Source organism: Bombina bombina, chromosome 5 (assembly GCF_027579735.1).
Source record: "Bombina bombina isolate aBomBom1 chromosome 5, aBomBom1.pri, whole genome shotgun sequence".
In the NCBI taxonomy this organism is placed as follows: Eukaryota; Metazoa; Chordata; class Amphibia; order Anura; family Bombinatoridae; genus Bombina; species Bombina bombina.
In genome coordinates this window covers 846,195,966-846,215,273 of record NC_069503.1, presented here as the reverse complement: position 1 = coordinate 846,215,273, position 19,308 = coordinate 846,195,966, and positions in this window count along the sequence as shown.

Sequence of the window (19,308 nt, the reverse complement as noted above, 5' to 3'; positions counted from 1 at the left end):
AAAAGTGTTGTTTTTTTTAAATCTACACTACTGTTACACCAGATATGAGTTGCACTGGGGTGACACTGTGCCCTGGCATGCAGGCACTGAAACGCACACGTGTGAAGGAAACTGACTGCTATTATTTAACACAGTCAAAAAAGTGTTGTTTTTTTTTAAATCTACACTACTGTTACACCAGATATGAGTGGTGGCACTGGGGTGACACCGTGCCCTGGCAGGCAGGCACTGAAACGCACACGTGTGAAGGAAACTGACTGCTATTATTTAACACAGTCAAAAAAAGTATTGTTTTTTTAAATCTACACTATTGTTACACCAGATATGAGTGGTGGCACTGGGGTGACACTGTGCCCTGGCAGGCAGGCACTGAAACGCACACGTGTGAAGGAAACTGACTGCTATTATTTAACACAGTCAAAAAAAGTGTTTTTTTTTAAAATCTACACTACTGTTACACCAGATATGAGTGGTGGCACTGGGTGACACTGTGCCCTGGCAGGCAGGCACTGAAACGCACACGTGTGAAGGAAACTGACTGCTATTATTTAACACAGTCAAAAAAGTGTTGTTTTTTTTAAATCTACACTACTGTTACACCAGATATGAGTGGCGGCACTGGGGTGACACTGTGCCCTGGCAGGCACTGAAAAACACACGTGTGAAGGAAACTGACTGCTATTATTTAACACAGTCAAAAAAGTGTTGTTTTTTTTTAAATCTACACTACTGTTTCACCAGATATGAGTTGCACTGGGGTGACACTGTGCCTTGGCATGCCGGCACTGAAACGCACACGTGTGAAGGAAACTGACTGCTATTGTTTAACACAGTCAAAAAAGTGTTGTTTTTTTTTAAATCTACACTACTGTTACACCAGATATGAGTGGTAGCACTGGGGTGACACTGTGCCCTGGCAGGCAGGCACTGAAACGCACACGTGTGAAGGAAACTGACTGCTATTATTTAACACAGTCAAAAAAGTATTGTTTTTTTAAATCTACACTACTGTTACACCAGATATGAGTGGTGGCACTGGGGTGACACTGTGCCCTGGCAGGCAGGCACTGAAACGCACACGTGTGAAGGAAACTGACTGCTATTATTTAACACAGTCAAAAAAGTGTTTGTTTTTTTTAAATCTACACTACTGTTACACCTGATATGAGTGGTGGCACTGGGTGACACTGTGCCCTGGCAGGCAGGCACTGAAACGCACACGTGTGAAGGAAACTGACTGCTATTATTTAACACAGTCAAAAAAGTGTTGTTTTTTTTTAAATCTACACTACTGTTACACCAGATATGAGTGGCGTCACTGGGGTGACACTGTGCCCTGGCAGGCAGGCACTGAAACGCACACGTGTGAAGGAAACTGACTGCTATTATTTAACACAGTCAAAAAAGTGTTGTTTGTTTTTTAAATGTACACTACTGTTACACCAGATATGAGTTGCACTGGGGTTACACTGTGCCCTGGCAGGCAGGCACTGAAACGCACACGTGTGAAGGAAACTGCTATTATTTAACACAGTCAAAAAAGTATTGTTTTTTTAAATCTACACTATTGTTACACCAGATATGAGTGGTGGCACTGGGGTGACACTGTGCCCTGGCAGGCAGGCACTGAAACGCACACGTGTGAAGGAAACTGACTGCTATTATTTAACACAGTCAAAAAAGTGTTTTTTTTTAAAATCTACACTACTGTTACACCAGATATGAGTGGTGGCACTGGGTGACACTGTGCCCTGGCAGGCAGGCACTGAAACGCACACGTGTGAAGGAAACTGACTGCTATTATTTAACACAGTCAAAAAAGTGTTGTTTTTTTTAAATCTACACTACTGTTACACCAGATATGAGTGGCGGCACTGGGGTGACACTGTGCCCTGGCAGGCACTGAAAAACACACGTGTGAAGGAAACTGACTGCTATTATTTAACACAGTCAAAAAAGTGTTGTTTTTTTTTTAAATCTACACTACCGTTACACCAGATATGAGTTGCACTGGGGTGACACTGTGCCCTGGCATGCAGGCACTGAAACGCACACGTGTGAAGGAAACTGACTGCTATTATTTAACACAGTCAAAAAAGTGTTGTTTTTTTTTTAAATCTACACTACTGTTACACCAGATATGAGTGGTAGCACTGGGGTGACACTGTGCCCTGGCAGGCAGGCACTGAAACGCACACGTGTGAAGGAAACTGACTGCTATTATTTAACACAGTCAAAAAAGTATTGTTTTTTTAAATCTACACTACTGTTACACCAGATATGAGTGGTGGCACTGGGGTGACACTGTGCCCTGGCAGGCAGGCACTGAAACGCACACGTGTGAAGGAAACTGACTGCTATTATTTAACACAGTCAAAAAAGTGTTGTTTTTTTTAAATCTACACTACTGTTACACCTGATATGAGTGGTGGCACTGGGTGACACTGTGCCCTGGCAGGCAGGCACTGAAACGCACACGTGTGAAGGAAACTGACTGCTATTATTTAACACAGTCAAAAAAGTGTTGTTTTTTTTTAAATCTACACTACTGTTACACCAGATATGAGTGGCGTCACTGGGGTGACACTGTGCCCTGGCAGGCAGGCACTGAAACGCACACGTGTGAAGGAAACTGACTGCTATTATTTAACACAGTCAAAAAAGTGTTGTTTGTTTTTTAAATGTACACTACTGTTACACCAGATATGAGTTGCACTGGGGTTACACTGTGCCCTGGCAGGCAGGCACTGAAACGCAGACGTGTGAAGGAAACTGACTGCTATTATTTAACACAGTCAAAAAAGTGTTTTGTTTTTTTAAATCTACACTACTGTTACACCAGATATGAGTGGTGGCATTGGGGTGACACTGTGCCCTGGCAGGCAGGCAGGCACTGAAACGCACACGTGTGAAGGAAACTGACTGCTATTATTTAACACAGTCAAAAATGTGTTTGTTTTTTTAAATCTACACTACTGTTACACCAGATATGAGTGGTGGCACTGGGGTGACACTGTGCCCTGGCAGGCAGGCACTGAAACGCACACGTGTGAAGGAAACTGACTGCTATTATTTAACACAGTCAAAAAAGTGTTGTTTTTTTAAATCTACACTACTTTTACACCAGATATGAGTTGCACTGGGGTGACACTGTGCGCTGGCAGGCAGGAACTGAAACGCAAACGTGTGAAGGAAACTGACTGCTATTATTTAACACAGTCAAAAAAGTGTTGTTTTTTTTAAATCTACACTACTGTTACACCAGATATGAGTTGCACTGGGGTGACACTGTGCCCTGGCAGGCAGGCACTGAAACGCACACGTGTGAAGGAAACTGACTGCTATTATTTAACACAGTCAAAAAAGAGTTGTTTTTTTTAAATCTACACTACTGTTACACCAGATATGAGTGGTGGCACTGGGCAAGTGGGGACAGTATACGCTGTGAGCCTGACACACACACTGGCAGGCAGGCAACTGCAATTAGATTAGGGCTTTTTGGGGTGCTGACAGCAGAGATCAGATGAGTCCTTCAGGACTTGTAGTGGACACTGAATACACTAGCCTAGCTATCGATTTCCCTATTAATCAGCAGCAGCAGCTACACTGTCCCTCCTCTCCCTAAGAATGCAGCTTCCAAAATAATCTAAAATGGATGCTGTCCAGGAGGTAGGAGGGTCCGGGAGGGAGGGTCTGCTGCTGATTGGCTGGAATGTGCAAGCTGACTGTGAGGTACAGGGTCAAAGTATTACTCAATGGTGACGAACAGGGGGTGGTTTGAACATTGCATATGTTTGTCCGCCGCCGCAAACGCAAACATGCTATGTTCGCCGGGAACCTTTCGCCGGCGAACTATTCGCAACATCACTATTTATCAAAAGCTCACCGGAAACCCTATCATATGTTATAAAAATGACCTTGTGAAGTTAATAACTGAAGGTATTCACTTGGGTGTTTTCAGAGAGACTGATTTAAACACTTTAGTCCCTAGGAATCCACTTGTACCTATCTTTTACCATGTCCCCAAGGTTCACAAGGACCTCACTCACCCTCCGGGTAGACCTATTATCTCTGGAGTGGGGTCCTTGTTTGAGCCTTTGGGGGCATGGTTGGATAGCATCCTCCAACCGTTAGCTGTTAAACAGTTATCCTATCTTAAAGACAGTTCACATCTTATACATACTTTACAAACTGTGGTTTGGGAACCAGACTACACATGGTTAGTAGTAGACATTAGTTCACTCTATACTTCCATACCACAACATCTTGGAATTGAGGCAGTAGAATTCTTTTTGGAAAGAGAATTAAGTCTGGAATATGATACCAAAAAATATATTGGTGATGTCCTTCGGTTTGTGCTGTCTCACAATTATTTTATGTTTGAAGGGACTTTTTACAGACAAATTTGCGGGACAAAATTTGCCCCTGCGTTCACAAATCTATATGTCTCTTGGTGGGAGCTAACTTATATCTATAGTGTACTTAACCCATGGCTGGAGGATATATTGCTATTTGTGAGATACATAGACGATCTTTTGATCATTTTAAAAAAACCTGTTGAGGAAGAGATGTTTAATAGATTTATTGGTTTTCTAGACAATAACTTTATGAATCTTAAATTTACTGGAATTTTTAATCGAGCCGAGGTGAATTATCTTGATTTAACTTTACAGATTAGTGGCAAAAAGGTTATCACTAAAACTTACCGCAAGCCAGTTGCGGGCAATACGATATTGCACGCCACTTCTCAGCACCCCAGTCACCTTATTAAAGCTGTCCCTCAAGGACAGTTTATAAGGTTAAAAAGAAATACTCAGTCACCAGAAATCTATGATTCACAATCAATAGACCTCAAAAAGAGGCTTATAGCTAGAGGATACAATGAACGCATATTAGAGAAATGTAGAAGAGATATTAAATCATATGATGTTCGTAACAAAAACCCCCAAAGAGAATGCTTTCAATAAAGCTATTGTTTTTACCACTGACTATACCATTCAGTACACAAAAATAGCTAAATTATTACAGAAACATCTTCATATACTTGAAGGAGATTTTGTATTAGCTCCCATTATCAAAAATTGTAAATTTGTTGCTAAAAAAACAAAAACTTTAGCTAGAAGTCTTTCTCCCAGTAATGTAACAAGAGCACACTTAACAAGCTCTAGGTGGCTTAATAAGCAAGGGAACTTTAAATGCCTTAGCAGAAATTGTGGAATGCGTGCCTGTATTGGTTTGAGAGTAGTGATGTCGCAAACAGTTAGCCGGAGAACAGTTCCCGGCGATCTTAGCTTGTTCGCCTTCGCCGCGGCGGGCGAACATATGCAATGTTTGATCCGCCCCCTATTCGTCATCATTGAGGAAACTTTGACCCTGTATCTCACAGTCTGCAGACACATTTGAGCTAATCAGCAGCAGACACTCCCTCCCAGACCCTCCCAGCTCCTGGGCAGCAGCCATTTTAGATTCATTACGATCCTGCATTCTTAGTGAGAGGAGGGTTAGTGCTGCTGCTGGTGATTTTATAGGGAAATTGATAGCTAGGCTAGTGTATTCAGTGTCCACTACAGTCCTGAAGGACTCATCTAATCTCTGCTGTAAGGACAGCACCCCAAAAAGCCCTTTTTAGGGCTAGAACGTCAGCCCAAAAAGCCCTTTTTAGGGCTAGAACTTCATTCTTTTTTTTTTTTTAAATCTAATTGCATTTGCCTGCCTGTCAGCCTGTGTGTGAGGCTCACAGCATATACTGTGATTAATTGCTCTGTGCCACCACTCATATCTGGTGTAACATTAGTGTAAATTTAAAAAAAAAAAAACCTTTTACATCAGTTTGCTAGTGTAATCTAATTTCATTTTCCATCAGGCCTGTGTGTCAGGCGCACAGCATATACTGTGATTAATTGCTCTGTGCGACCACTGATATCTGGTGTAACATTAGTGTAAATTTAAAAAAAAAAAACTTTTACATCAGTTTGCTAGTGTAATCTAATTTCATTTTCCATCAGGCCTGTGTGTCAGGCCCACAGCATATACTGTGATTAATTGCTCTGTGCCACCACTCATATCTGGTGTAACATTAGTGTAAATTAAAAAAAAAAAAAACACTTTTACATCAGTTTGCTAGTGTAATCTAATTTCATTTTCCATCAGGCCTGTGTGTCAGGCCCACAGCATATACTGTGATTAATTGCTCTGTGCCACCACTGATATCTGGTGTAACATTAGTGTAAATTTAAAAAAAAAAAAAACTTTTACATCAGTTTGCTAGTGTAATCTAATTTCATTTTCTATCAGGCCTGTGTGTCAGGCGCACAACATATACTGTGATTAATTGCTCTGTGCCACCACTGATATCTGGTGTAACATTAGTGTAAATTAAAAAAAAAAAAAAATTACATCAGTTTGCTAGTGTAATCTAATTTCATTTTCCATCAGGCCTGTGTGTCAGGCCCACAGCATATACTGTGATTAATTGCTCTGTGCCACCACTCCTATCTGGTGTAACATTAGTGTAAATTTAAAAAAAAAAAAACTTTTACATCAGTTTGCTAGTGTAATCTAATTTCATTTTCCATCAGGCCTGTGTGTCAGGCCCACAGCATATACTGTGATTAATTGCTCTGTGCCACCACTCCTATCTGGTGTAACATTAGTGTAAATTTAAAAAAAAAAACTTTTACATTAGTTTGCTAGTGTAATCTAATTTCATTTTCCATCAGGCCTGTGTGTCAGGCGCACAGCATATACTGTGATTAATTGCTCTGTGCGACCACTGATATCTGGTGTAACATTAGTGTAAATTTAAAAAAAAAAAACTTTTACATCAGTTTGCTAGTGTAATCTAATTTCATTTTCCATCAGGCCTGTGTGTCAGGCCCACAGCATATACTGTGATTAATTGCTCTGTGCCACCACTCATATCTGGTGTAACATTAGTGTAAATTAAAAAAAAAAAAAACACTTTTACATCAGTTTGCTAGTGTAATCTAACTTCAATTTCTATCAGGCCTGTGTGTCAGGCGCACAACATATACTGTGATTAATTGCTCTGTGCCACCACTGATATCTGGTGTAACATTAGTGTAAATTAAAAAAAAAAAAAAACTTTTACATCAGTTTGCTAGTGTAATCTAATTTCATTTTCTATCAGGCCTGTGTGTCAGGCGCACAACATATACTGTGATTAATTGCTCTGTGCCACCACTGATATCTGGTGTAACATTAGTGTAAATTAAAAAAAAAATTTTTTTACATCAGTTTGCTAGTGTAATCTAATTTCATTTTCCATCAGGCCTGTGTGTCAGGCCCACAGCATATACTGTGATTAATTGCTCTGTGCCACCACTGATATCTGGTGTAACATTAGTGTAAATTTAAAAAAAAAAAAAACTTTTACATCAGTTTGCTAGTGTAATCTAATTTCAATTTCTATCAGGCCTGTGTGTCAGGCGCACAACATATACTGTGATTAATTGCTCTGTGCCACCACTGATATCTGGTGTAACATTAGTGTAAATTAAAAAAAAAAAAAAAAACTTTTACATCAGTTTCCTAGTGTAATCTAATTTCATTTTCTATCAGGCCTGTGTCTCAGGCGCACAACATATACTGTGATTAATTGCTCTGTGCCACCACTGATATCTGGTGTAACATTAGTGTAAATTAAAAAAAAATTTTTTTTACATCAGTTTGCTAGTGTAATCTAATTTCATTTTCCATCAGGCCTGTGTGTCAGGCCCACAGCATATACTGTGATTAATTGCTCTGTGCCACCACTCCTATCTGGTATAACATTAGTGTAAATTTAAAAAAAAAAAACTTTTACATCAGTTTGCTAGTGTAATCTAATTTCATTTTCCATCAGGCCTGTGTGTCAGGCCCACAGCATATACTGTGATTAATTGCTCTGTGCCACCACTGATATCCGGTGTAACATTAGTGTAAATTTAAAAAAAAAAAAAACTTTTACATCAGTTTGCTAGTGTTATCTAATTTAATTTTCTATCAGGCCTGTGTGTCAGGCGCACAACATATACTGTGATTAATTGCTCTGTGCCACCACTGATATCTGGTGTAACATTAGTGTAAATTTAAAAAAAAAAAAAACTTTTACATCAGTTTGCTAGTGTAATCTAATTTCATTTTCTATCAGGCCTGTGTGTCAGGCGCACAACATATACTGTGATTAATTGCTCTGTGCCACCACTGATATCTGGTGTAACATTAGTGTAAATAAAAAAAAAAAACTTTTACATCAGTTTGCTAGTGTAATCTAATTTCATTTTCTATCAGGCCTGTGTGTCAGGCGCACAACATATACTGTGATTAATTGCTCTGTGCCACCACTGATATCTGGTGTAACATTAGTGTAAATTAAAAAAAAAAATTTTTTACATCAGTTTGCTAGTGTAATCTAATTTCATTTTCCATCAGGCCTGTGTGTCAGGCCCACAGCATATACTGTGATTAATTGCTCTGTGCCACCACTCCTATCTGGTGTAACATTAGTGTAAATTTTAAAAAAAAAACTTTTACATCAGTTTGCTAGTGTAATCTAATTTCATTTTCCATCAGGCCTGTGTGTCAGGCGCACAGCATATACTGTGATTAATTGCTCTGTGCCACCACTGATATCTGGTGTAACATTAGTGTAAATTTAAAAAAAAAAATTTACATCAGTTTGCTAGTGTAATCTAATTTCATTTTCCATCAGGCCTGTGTGTCAGGCTCACAGCATATACTGTGATTAATTGCTCTGTGCCACCACTCCTATCTGGTATAACATTAGTGTAAATTTAAAAAAAAAAAAAACTTTTACATCAGTTTGCTAGTGTAATCTAATTTCATTTTCCATCAGGCCTGTGTGTCAGGCTCACGGCATATATTGTGCCCAATTGCTCTGTTTTCCACCACTCATATCTGGTGTAACATTAGTGTAATTTTTTTTAAAAAAAAACTTTTACATCAGTCTGCTAGTGTAATCTAATTGCAGTTTCCAGGCCAGCCTGCCACTGCCAGCCTCAGTGCCACCACTCATATCTGGTGTAACATTAGTGTAAATTTTTTTAATTTTTTTTTTTTACATCAGTCTGCTAGTGTTATTTAATTTTAGTTGCCAGGCCAGCCTGCCACTAGTGCCAGCCTGTGTGTCAGGCTCCCAGCATATACTGTGCCTACTTCCATCCTCAGTGCCACCACTCCTATCTGTTGTAACATTAGTGTAATTTTTTTAAAAAAAAAACTTTTACATCAGTCTGCTAGTGTTATTTAATTTTATTTGCCAGGCCAGCGTGCCACTAGTGCCAGCCTGTGTGTCAGGCTCCCAGCATATACTGTGCCTACTTCCATCCTAAGTGCCACCACTCCTATCTGTTGTAACATTAGTGTAAATTTTTTAAAAAAAAACTTTTACATCAGTCTGCTAGTGTTATTTAATTTTAGTTGCCAGGCCAGCCTGCCACTAGTGCCAGTCTGTGTGTCAGGCTCCCAGCATATACTGTGCCTACTTCCATCCTCAGTGCCACCACTCCTATCTGTTGTAACATTAGTGTAAATTCTGTAAAAAAAAAACTTTTACATCATTCTGCTAGTGTTATTTAATTTTAGTTGCCAGGCCAGCCTGCCACTAGTGCCAGTCTGTGTGTCAGGCTCCCAGCATAAACTGTGCCTACTTCCATCCTCAGTGCCACCACTCCTATCTGTTGTAACATTAGTGTAAATTTTTTGTAATTTTTTTTTTCTTCAGTCTGCTAGTGTTATTTAATTGCAGTTGCCTGCCTGCCAGCATGTGTGCCAGGCCCACTTTCCAACTAGTGCCACCAATCATATTTATTATAACAGTAGTGTAAATATTTAAAAAAAAAAACTTTTTTGACTGTGAAACATCAGTCTGTTAGTGTAATGTAATTGAAGTTGCCTGCCTGCCAGCGTGTGTGCCAGGCCCACTTGCTAACTAGTGCCACCAATCATATTTGTTATAACCGTATTGTAAATATTTGTAAAAAAAACTTTTTTGACTATGAAACATCATTCAGCTAGTGTAATATAATTGCAGTTGCCTGCCAGCATGTGTGCCAAGCCCACTTGCCAACTAGTGCCACCAATCATATTTGTTATAACAGTAGTGTAAATATTTTTTTAAAAAAAATTTGGACTGTGAAACATCAGTCTGCTAGTGTAATCTAATTGAAGTTGCCTGCCTGCCAGCGTGTGTGCCAGGCCCACTTGCTAACTACTGCCACCAATCATATTTGTTGTAACAGTAGTGTAAAAAAAAAAAAATTTTGGACTGTGAAACATCAGTCTGCTATTGTAATCTTATTGCATTTGCCTGCCTGCCAGCATGTGTGCAAGACTCACTTGCCAAGTTAGTGGCACCACTCATATTTGTTGTAACAGTAGTTTAAATATTTAAAAAATAAATATTTTTGACTGTGAAACATCAGTCTGCTAGTGCAATCGAATTGCAGTTGCCTGCCAGCCAGCGTGTGTGCCAGGCTCACTAGCCAACTAGTGCCACCAATCATATTTGTTATAACAGTATTGTAAATATTTTAAAAAAACTTTTTTGACTGTGAAACATCAGTCAGATAGTGTAATCTAATTGCAGTTGCCTGCCTGCCAGCGTGTGTGCCAGGCCCACTTGCCAACTAGTGCCACCAATCATATTTGTTATAACAGTAGTGTAAATATTTAAAAAAAAACTTTTTTGACTGTGAAACATCAGTCTGTTAGTGTAATCTAATTGAAGTTGCCTGCCTGCCAGCGTGTGTGCCAGGCCCACTTGCCAAGTTAGTGGCACCACTCATATTTGTTGTAACAGTAGTGTAAATATTTAAAATAAAAACTTTTTTGACTGTGAAACATCAGTCTGCTAGTGCAATCGAATTGCAGTTGCCTGCCTGCCTGCCTGCCTGCCAGCCAGCCAGCGTGTGTGCCAGGCCCACTTGCCAACTAGTGCCACCGATCATATTTGTTATAACAGTATTGTAAATATTTAAAAAAAAACTTTTTTGACTGTGAAACATCAGTCAGCTAGTGTAATCTAATTGCAGTTGCCTGCCTGCCAGCGTGTGTGCCAGGCCCACTTGCCAACTAGTGCCACCAATCATATTTGTTATAAAAGTAGTGTAAATATTTAAAAAAAAACTTTTTTGACTGTGAAACATCAGTCTGCTATTGTAATCTAATTGAAGTTGCCTGCCTGCCAGCGTGTGTGCCAGGCCCACTTTCTAACTAGTGCCACCAATCATATTTGTTATAACAGTATTGTAAATATTTAAAAAAAAAAAAACATTTTTGACTGTGAAACATCATTCAGCTAGTGTAATCTAATTGCAGTTGCCTGCCTGCCAGCATGTGTGCCAAGCCCACTTGCCAACTAGTGCCACCAATCATATTTGTTATAACAGTAGTGTAAATATTTTTAAAAAATAAAAATTTTGGACTGTGAAACATCAGTCTGCTAGTGTAATCTAATTGAAGTTGCCTGCCTGCCAGCGTGTGTGCCAGGCCCACTTGCCAACTACTGCCACCAATCATATTTGTTGTAACAGTAGTGTAAATATTTTAAAAAAAAAATTTGGACTGTGAAACATCAGTCTGCTATTGTAATCTTATTGCATTTGCCTGCCTGCCAGCGTGTGTGCAAGGCTCACTTGCCAAGTTAGTGGCACCACTCATATTTGTTGTAACAGTAGTTTAAATATTTAAAAAATAAACATTTTTGACTGTGAAACATCAGTCTGCTTTTTTGTGTCAGGCTCACAGCGTATACTGTGCCCACTTGACCAGTGCCACCACTCATATCTTGTTTAATAGTAGTGTAAGTGTACATTTAAAAAAAAAAAAAATGACAGGCAGAGGCAGGCCACCCCGCAGGTGCCGTCGTGGTCATGGTGCTGTGATTCCCTTTGACCCTACAATAATGCCCAGTGTTCAGAGGCCACGTGCCATGATTGCGAAAAGTTCTGAGGAGGACCTAGTTGAATGGCTAATACAGGACACCCAATCTTCTACAGCTTCTGCTCCTAACCTTGATGCACCATCCACCTCCAACTTAGCTGCAGGCACCTCTCAAGTGACCAGCACCACAGCCGCTTCACTTGATCTGTCAGAGGAGTTATTGACACATCAGTTGGAAGAAATGAGTGATGCACAACCATCATTGACAGAGGATGTATTTAACAGTGATATGTATCAGTCAGGCAGCATTACAGACATGGACGTACGGTGTGATGATGATGGTGATGTTGTACTCGCTGCTGCTTCCTTTGTTGATTTGTCAGATACAAGTGAAGCGGTTGATGATGATGCGTCCGTTGATGTCACGTGGGTGCCCGCTAGAAGAGAAGAAGAAGAGGGGGAAAGTTCAGATGGGGAGACAGAGAGGAGGAGACAAGTTGGAAGCAGGGGGAGGTCGTCGCAAGGAGCTAGTGGCACAGTCAGACAGCATGCATCAGCCAGACAGCACGCCAATCAACGCATGCTAGTGGCACAGTCAGACAGCATGCATCAGCCAGACAGCACGCCAATCAACGCATGCTGTTGCCACCACCAGAATGCCATCATTGCAGAGCTCAGCAGTGTGGCATTTTTTTTGTGTGTCTGCCTCTGACAACAGCGATGCCATTTGCAAACTGTGCCAAAAGAAACTGAGTCATGGGAAGTCCAACACCCACCTAGGTACAACTGCTTTGCGAAGGCACATGGTCTCACATCACAAACGCCGATGGGATGAACACATGAGTAGAAGCAGCACACAAACTCAAAGCCGCCATCCTCCTCCTGGTCCAGCATCTTCAGCCACGTCAACTACTGCTGTCCTCCTTGCCCCCTCTCAACCATTTGCCACTCAGTCTCTCTTACGTAGCAGTTCCTGGTCATCTGCCCACAGTCAGGTGTCTGTCAAGGACATGTTTGAGTGTAAGAAGCCAATTTCCCAAAGTCACCCCCTTGCCCGGTGTCTGACAGCTGGCTTGTCTGAACTCTTAGCCCGCCAGCTTTTACCATACAAGCTGGTGGAGTCTGAGGCGTTCAAAAAAATTGTATCTATTGGGACACCGCAGTGGAAGGTACCCGGCCGAAATTTCTTTTCACAAAAGGCAATCCCCAACCTGTACTCGATTGTGCGAAAGGAAGTAATGGCATGTCTGGCACACAGCATTGGGAAACAAACAAACAAAGGGTGGTGTGAGTGCTAATCAGGAAAAGGTTTCTGTGCTTGAATCCCTAATATGGTCTGATAAAATCTCCAATTACAGACTATACGATAAAGAGGTGAGAGTGGTGTGGGATAAGCGCTCCAGCTAGGTAGAGCCAACCAGATTATTAAAAAATAAAATGAAATAACAAGAGGAACTAATGATAATAAAAGAGAATTTTTATAGTGATTTAAGTAGATAACTAGTTAATGCATACAGAATATGTTAGCATATACTCAATTACATAAGATGCCGGCATCAGTAACAATCAAACATATTAATCATATTAAACCGATATAAAATTTCTAAAAGGTTCCCTGAGTGTTTCTTAAAAATATATACGAATATGAATAAACTTGATAAAGGTAAATGACTCTTAGCACAGTGAAATTGGCTCGGCTAAATGTTACCAGTATTATTTTTAAGCAATGGAATATTTGGTCACAGTGTTCAGTGGAGGCGTCTGATCTGTTCAGCCGTTAGAAGTAACTGTGAGTGATGGATCGGGAGGTGTGACGTCACGTCACCTGACTATTGTATTCCTCCAATCTCTGTGATATGCTTAAACACAACAAGTTTGAAATTTGTATCCAATTCTTAATTGTAACAAAGTATACTTGTTTATGTGATGGTTAGTATCAATACTTGCAAGTGTCCAATGTCCAAAGAATCTGTCCAAATTTGAAAAAAACGGTTTGTTTTATCAGCAGCTCTGAATCCTATGGAGTGTTGATCCGTTTGGTTTTATGTCCGTTCTGAAATGTGAAACTTGTCCTTATCCGAAGAAGCTCCTAAGCACTTGGTTTTTAGTGTATATTAGGGCTATGATGGGAGCAAAGGAAGAAACAAGGGGGCACACAGGAATTATTCATACATCGATCTCAGTGTTGATTCAAGGAGATAGAAATGAACCTGTTTTTGTGCCAGTAAAACAATTTAGCAGTTCAATAGCCTTAGTATATAATTGGTTACACACAGGAATTACTCATATGTCCTCCCTCTATATTAATCATAGAGATAGGGATGAACCTGTGGAGTGTAACACTACCAGTAATAAAATTCTGAATTGACAGGAGTAAGCAAATCTACGCGTTTCGGCAGTGTTAGCTGCCTTTATCAAGATGCTTACTACATGAAATTACTGCCTTTTTATAAGGAGTGTTTGATTCAGGACAGGTGTGGTTAGAGGATAGTCTAAATTAACCCTTAAGTGCTTCTAAAGTGAATGTGTTGAAGTCAGTTTCATAGATAGATGCGGTACATCTTATTAAAAAAGAATTTTTCAAAGACAATATTCCATCTAATTTCACTCATTAAGTGTTTTTGAAATGATTGCATTAGGATTAAATACATGAACAAAATACATAAACAGAATTGGAATATTGAATTAATGTTTAAATTTATGAGAAATCCCATCATTTCAGAATGTGAAATTAAGTATAAAGATATAGTCGCCTATATCTCAACATTATACTATAACCAGTTTTTCTTTAATGCAGTTTTTGTTGAAAGTTATTTTTATATATGTAAATATACATTGCTCCAAAGGTTTTTTTCATTTTATTATAATAATCTTGCAAAATTGCAATATCAGGTTGTTCTTTAGTAAGCGCTAAATCAACTTGTCTATACGCTAAGGGGTAAGGGGAGGATGTGATACAAAGTAAAAGTTTTGTAGATATAGCTTCAAGACGGCTATTGTACAGTCTCGTTTATGTTTATTTCGATAGTGTATGAGTTCAATTTTAGTGAAATAATATTTTATATGATAGATGTAATTTGGAATATGTGTTCAACTATTTTGTTTGTCTAGTAATTGTTTATAAAATAGAATTAAGATCAAAGGAACTATTAAGTCCCAATGGATGTACTGTTTTATATTCAAATATGAGTTCTGCTTCTTTTTTTAGGAGTACCTTTTCTATATTTCCCCCTCTCTTGTTCGGTCTAATTTTTTTCATTCCCCAACATTGAAAACATTTAAGGTCTCCATGGTGTATTTCATTGAAATGTTTGTAAAGTATGGTTTTTGTGGTTTTATGTTCTATGTTCCAAATATGTTCTCTCATTCTATCTTTGAATGTGCGACTGGTTTGACCTATATAGAATAAATTACACGAACATCTTATGCAGTAAATTATATTTGAGTCGTTACATGTTATGGTATCCTTGATTGTAAATGTAACAAAAGGAAAAATTTATATACAAATAATTCAATGCCTTCTAATGTCAATAATTTTATTCCATTTATAACTGAATATAACTCAAACCACAAAGAAATAAAAACCATCCTTCAAAAACACTGGCACTATATCAAAAAGGATCCTATATTAGGAACTACAGTTAAAAATCACCCAGATCTCATTTTCAAAAAAGCTAAAAATCTCAAAAGCTATCTGTCACCAAGTGAATTCAAAACAAAAAATGATTATTCAAAAGATATGAACTTAAAGAAAGAAAAATTTTTTGGATTCTATCCATGTCACAAGTGTAAATCCTGTAGATATAGTAATAAAACTAAAAAGATAACATTTATCAACCAACAGGTTACATTTACAATCAAGGATACCATAACATGTAACGACTCAAATATAATTTACTGCATAAGATGTTCGTGTAATTTATTCTATATAGGTCAAACCAGTCGCACATTCAAAGATAGAATGAGAGAACATATTTGGAACATAGAACATAAAACCACAAAAACCATACTTTACAAACATTTCAATGAAATACACCATGGAGACCTTAAATGTTTTCAATGTTGGGGAATGAAAAAAATTAGACCGAACAAGAGAGGGGGAAATATAGAAAAGGTACTCCTAAAAAAAGAAGCAGAACTCATATTTGAATATAAAACAGTACATCCATTGGGACTTAATAGTTCCTTTGATCTTAATTCTATTTTATAAACAATTACTAGACAAACAAAATAGTTGAACACATATTCCAAATTACATCTATCATATAAAATATTATTTCACTAAAATTGAACTCATACACTATCGAAATAAACATAAACGAGACTGTACAATAGCCGTCTTGAAGCTATATCTACAAAACTTTTACTTTGTATCACATCCTCCCCTTACCCCTTAGCGTATAGACAAGTTGATTTAGCGCTTACTAAAGAACAACCTGATATTGCAATTTTGCAAGATTATTATAATAAAATGAAAAAAACCTTTGGAGCAATGTATATTTACATATATAAAAATAACTTTCAACAAAAACTGCATTAAAGAAAAACTGGTTATAGTATAATGTTGAGATATAGGCGACTATATCTTTATACTTAATTTCACATTCTGAAATGATGGGATTTCTCATAAATTTAAACATTAATTCAATATTCCAATTCTGTTTATGTATTTTGTTCATGTATTTAATCCTAATGCAATCATTTCAAAAACACTTAATGAGTGAAATTAGATGGAATATTGTCTTTGAAAAATTCTTTTTTAATAAGATGTACCGCATCTATCTATGAAACTGACTTCAACACATTCACTTTAGAAGCACTTAAGGGTTAATTTAGACTATCCTCTAACCACACCTGTCCTGAATCAAACACTCCTTATAAAAAGGCAGTAATTTCATGTAGTAAGCATCTTGATAAAGGCAGCTAACACTGCCGAAACGCGTAGATTTGCTTACTCCTGTCAATTCAGAATTTTATTACTGGTAGTGTTACACTCCACAGGTTCATCCCTATCTCTATGATTAATATAGAGGGAGGACATATGAGTAATTCCTGTGTGTAACCAATTGTATACTAAGGCTATTGAACTGCTAAATTGTTTTACTGGCACAAAAACAGGTTCATTTCTATCTCCTTGAATCAACACTGAGATCGATGTATGAATAATTCCTGTGTGCCCCCTTGTTTCTTCCTTTGCTCCCATCATAGCCCTAATATACACTAAAAACCAAGTGCTTAGGAGCTTCTTCGGATAAGGACAAGTTTCACATTTCAGAACGGACATAAAACCAAACGGATCAACACTCCATAGGATTCAGAGCTGCTGATAAAACAAACCGTTTTTTTCAAATTTGGACAGATTCTTTGGACATTGGACACTTGCAAGTATTGATACTAACCATCACATAAACAAGTATACTTTGTTACAATTAAGAATTGGATACAAATTTCAAACTTGTTGTGTTTAAGCATATCACAGAGATTGGAGGAATACAATAGTCAGGTGACGTGACGTCACACCTCCCGATCCATCACTCACAGTTACTTCTAACGGCTGAACAGATCAGACGCCTCCACTGAACACTGTGACCAAATATTCCATTGCTTAAAAATAATACTGGTAACATTTAGCCGAGCCAATTTCACTGTGCTAAGAGTCATTTACCTTTATCAAGTTTATTCATATTCGTATATATTTTTAAGAAACACTCAGGGAACCTTTTAGAAATTTTATATCGGCTGTATTTTTCTGTTTTTAATATGATTAATATGTTTGATTGTTACTGATGCCGGCATCTTATGTAATTGAGTATATGCTAACATATTCTGTATGCATTAACTAGTTATCTACTTAAATCACTATAAAAATTCTCTTTTATTATCATTAGTTCCTCTTGTTATTTCATTTTATTTTTTAATAATCTGGTTGGCTCTACCTAGCTGGAGCGCTTATCCCACACCACTCTCACCTCTTTATCACACAGCATTGGGGCAAGGGTCCATCTGACCACTGATAGCTGGTCTGCAAAGCATGGTCAGGGCAGGTATATCACCTACAGTGCGCATTGGGTAAACCTGCTGATGGCTGACAAGCATGGAATGCGTGGCTCTGCAGAGGAGTTGGTGACACCACCACGACTTGCAGGCAGGCCTGCTGCTACCTCCTCTACTCCTCCTACTCCATCCTCTTCCATAACCTCTTCCTCGGCTGAGTCCTCTTCTGCTGCTGCATCTTGCTCCACATCAACGGCACCCCCCCAGCTCCCCAGGTACTATTCAACATCCCAGATACGGCAGTGTCACGCCGTCTTGGGGTTGACTTGCCTGAAAGCCGAGAGTCACACCGCACCAGCACTCCTGTCCGCCCTGAATGCACAGGTGGATCAGTGGCTGACTCCGCACCAACTGGAGATTGGCAAATTTGTTTCTGACAATGGAAGTAATTTGGTGGCGGCATTGAAATTGGGCAAGTTGACACATGTGCCGTGCATGGCACATGTGTAAAATCTGATTGTACAACGCTTTGTGCATAAGTACCCAGGCTTACAGGACGTCCTGAAGCAGGCCAGGAAGGTGTGTAGCCATTTCAGACGTTCCTACACGGCCATGGCACACTTGTCAGATATCCAGTGGTGAAACAACCTGCCAGTGAGGCGCTTGATTTGCAACAGCCCGACGTTGGAATTCAACACTCCTAATGTTTGACCGCCTGCTACAACAAGAAAAAGCTGTTAACGAGTATTTGTATGACCGGGGTGCTAGGACAGCCTCTAGGGAGTTGGGGATTATTTTGCCACATTACTGGACGCTCATGCACAATGCCTGTAGGCTTATGCTTCCTTTTGAGGAGGTGACAAACCTAGTCAGTTGCACCAAAGGCACCATCAGCGACATCATACCATTTGTTTTCTTCCTGGAGCGTGCCCTGGGAAGAGTGCTGGATCAGGCCGTAGATGACCGTGAAGAGGAAGAGTTGTGGTCTCCATCACCACCATAAACAGCCTTATCAGCATCGCTTGCTGGACCAGCGGCAACGCAGGAAGAGGATTGTGAGGAAGAGGAGTCAGAGGAGGAATGTGGCTTTGAGGAGGAGGAAGACCAAGCACAACAGGCATCCCAGGGTGGTCGTTGTTGTCACCTATCGGGTACCCGTGGTGTTGTACGGGGCTGGGGGGAAGAAGATACCTTCAGTGAGATCAGTGAGGATGAGGAACGGGACATGATTAGCTCGGCATCCAACCTTGTGCAAACGGGTCTTTCCTGTGGTCGTTCCTGTTGAGGGACCCTCGTATAAAAAAGCTGAAGGAGAACGACCTTTACTGGGTGTCCACGATACTAGATCCCCGGTATAAGCATAAAGTTACTGAAATGTTACCGAATTCCGCAAGTCGGAAAGGATGGAGC